Consider the following 3,036-nt stretch of genomic DNA (forward strand, 5'->3'; position numbering starts at 1 on the left):
CATTCCAACTGGAGCTGCCTAGTGAATTCAGTTGATAAACTAATGGAGGACCAGGATAATGGCCAGGAATATCATGGTTTTTGAGAAACAACTGAGAATCTAGGGACATAGTAGTATGTCTATGTACTATGTCATAGTAGTGTGCCTTCTTTGAAAAAAAAAGAAGACTCTAAAGGACTTGAGTATCACCTTACATTTTTAAGTGAGCATCCCATGGAAAAGAATATAGATTTAGTGACATACTGCCTATGTTTGAAAAGCAGTGATAAACATTTTGAGTATAGTCAGAAAAGATAAGAAATATAAGATTTGTATATATGAATATCCATATTATTTTTCAAAATTATCCTTTACAGTAGGTATCTTACATTTTGTAATGCTCTTGAATTATTTGGTAGTTATTAAACTTTCAAGCTTTTAAAATGTCATTCAAAATTTTGTACCATTAAATTTCATTTTCATGGAAGGATAATACCAGAAATGCAAAATTTTGTGGTTTTTTCTGTATATAACTTCCAGCCCAAGAGAAGATATGCATAAACTGCAGTTTAGATTGAATAAAGAATTGGGATTTCTTGGAAACTGGCCAATTCACAGTGAAATACTAAATACTCTGGGTTGAGCATCTTTTCATGTGTTTGTTAGCCATCTGTATGTCTTCTTTGGAGAAATGTCTATTTAGTTCTTTGGCCCATTTTTTGATTGGGTCATTTATTTTTCTGGAGTTGAGCTGTAGGAGTTGCTTGTATATTTTTGAGATTGGTTGTTTGTCAGTTGCTTCATTTGCTATTGTTTTCTCCCATTCTGAAGGCTGCCTTTTCACCTTGCTAATAGTTTCCTTTGTTGTGCAGAAGCTTTTAAGTTTAATTAGGTCCCATTTTTTGCTTTTATTTCCAATGTTCATCGCAGCACTGTTTATAATAGCCAGGACATGGAAGCAACCTAGATGCCCATCAGCAGATGAATGGATAAGAAACTCAGCCATTAAATTGAATCAGTTCTAATGAGGTGGATGAAACTGGAACCTATTATACAGAGTGAAGTAAGCCAGAAAGAAAAACAGCAATACAGTATACTAACGCATATATATGGAATTTAGAAAGATGATAACAATAACCCTGTGTACGAGACAGCAAAAGAGACACTGATGTATGAATCAGTCTTGTGGACTCTGTGGGAGAGGGAGAGGGTGGGGAGATTTGGGAGAATGGCATTGAAACATGTGTAATATCATGTATGAGACGAGTTGCCAGTCCAGGTTCGATGCACAATGCTGGATGCTTGGGGCTGGTGCACTGGGACGGCCCAGAGGGAGGGTATGGGGAGGGAGGAGGGAGGAGGGTTCAGGATGGGGAGCACGGGTATACCTGTGGCAGATTCACTTCGATGTTGGGCAAAACTAATACAATATTGTAAAGTTTTAAAAAATTAAAAATTAAAAAAAATTAAAAAAATAAAAAAACCAAAAAAAAAAGAGAAAAAAAAAAAAGATTCTACTAAATTGGAAAAATAAATGAATAAATACTCTGGGTTGCTTTGATATTCTTTGATAAATCAACAGTGCTCCTCACCATGGACTCTGATAGTTGGCTCTTGTAATCTTAAGAATGAATTATTTTCCATGATAGATTTCTTTGTTAAATGAATCTGACACATAAATCTCAGTCTTGAGAACCTCACCTGAGCAATTGTGAATTTCCAGTGATGAGAAACAACCCAGGCAACAGTATGCAAGGGGGATTCTGTTTTTTTGTTCCTATATAAGAAACACCAAAATGATTGGATGAGAGTTATCTGGGAAAGAATAAGGCAGATGTGATGGAAATGCGATGATGTCTAGGGATTACCAGAGCAGCAGTCCTTCACAGGTGTTTGATAAACACTTATTGAATTAATATATATATATAAATGAGTGACTGAATGAACCATGTCTTCTCAAATTAGGGGAGGAAACTCACAAAAGGAAACTTGAAAGAAAAGTGTGAAGGAAAATTTAAAGAAAAGGGATCGGATGAGAAATTTTATGATCAGGGAAATGTAACTTTTGAGAGTTTAGCTAAGCTACTCCATGGTATTGTCGCTTCAATATGTATTTGTTTGGCCAAGAGACCTACAGTGGCCTGAAACTGACACTTACTACCTCATGCAAGTCCATTCTCTAAGTAACAGTCTTCAGAGTCACATGCAAATCAGAACATGAGTTACTGATATGACTCTCCGAACAGCCCTGTGATTAACAGTCTCTTCCACCTGCCAGGGCCTTGGTCATGTGTGCCCTTCAACAAGATCCCATGGAGCTTACCAAAACCCTTCTTGTTTTCATTTAAATTGACCAATTTGGCCTTGGTCTAAGAACCCAAAAGCGCTATATTCATGAACTCCAAAAAAACTTGAGCCCAGGTCCAGCCTCTGTTCCTACCTGTACTCTGACTTGACTTCTATATGTGGCCCCTCAAGAGGAGGGGCCTAAAGTAATGCACTCCTTTATATCAATTTCTCTTGTGGTCATTTGTTGAACAGAGGCTGGCCATTTGTCATCCTGTGCTCCACTTTACAAACATCAATCTAACAAAGTCATAACAGTAACATTATTTGACTACTCCAAGTGTTTTACAGCTTTGGAAAAAAATTAAAGATCCTTGACTAAGACAGCATTTTTCCAGGCCAGAGGTGGCAATGCCAAATAGTTTAAGATACTGTATATAGGCAAAGTGACCAGTGGATATGGTGAGCAAAGGATGAACTTGGGTAGAAATTGAACAAAACCTAGAAGGCATGGACAAATGTCAGATTTATCCACTGTGAACAGTTCTCTTTTCAATATAGAGTCCATCCAAGTCTTATTTCAACTTTCAAGGTTTGCATCCTACATATTTCTCTTGATGAACTCTTGTTTACCCTAGATTATTTGCTCTTTCTTCAAACTACTTGTAAATGTAACTGTTATTCCTTCCAACTGGGATGTATTCCTTACTCTTCTTTTCCTATCTGGAAAACTCCTACTCACTCCTTAGGGTCAAATTCAAACATCGTATT

Source organism: Bos indicus, chromosome 29 (assembly GCF_029378745.1).
Source record: "Bos indicus isolate NIAB-ARS_2022 breed Sahiwal x Tharparkar chromosome 29, NIAB-ARS_B.indTharparkar_mat_pri_1.0, whole genome shotgun sequence".
Classification (NCBI taxonomy): Eukaryota; Metazoa; Chordata; class Mammalia; order Artiodactyla; family Bovidae; genus Bos; species Bos indicus.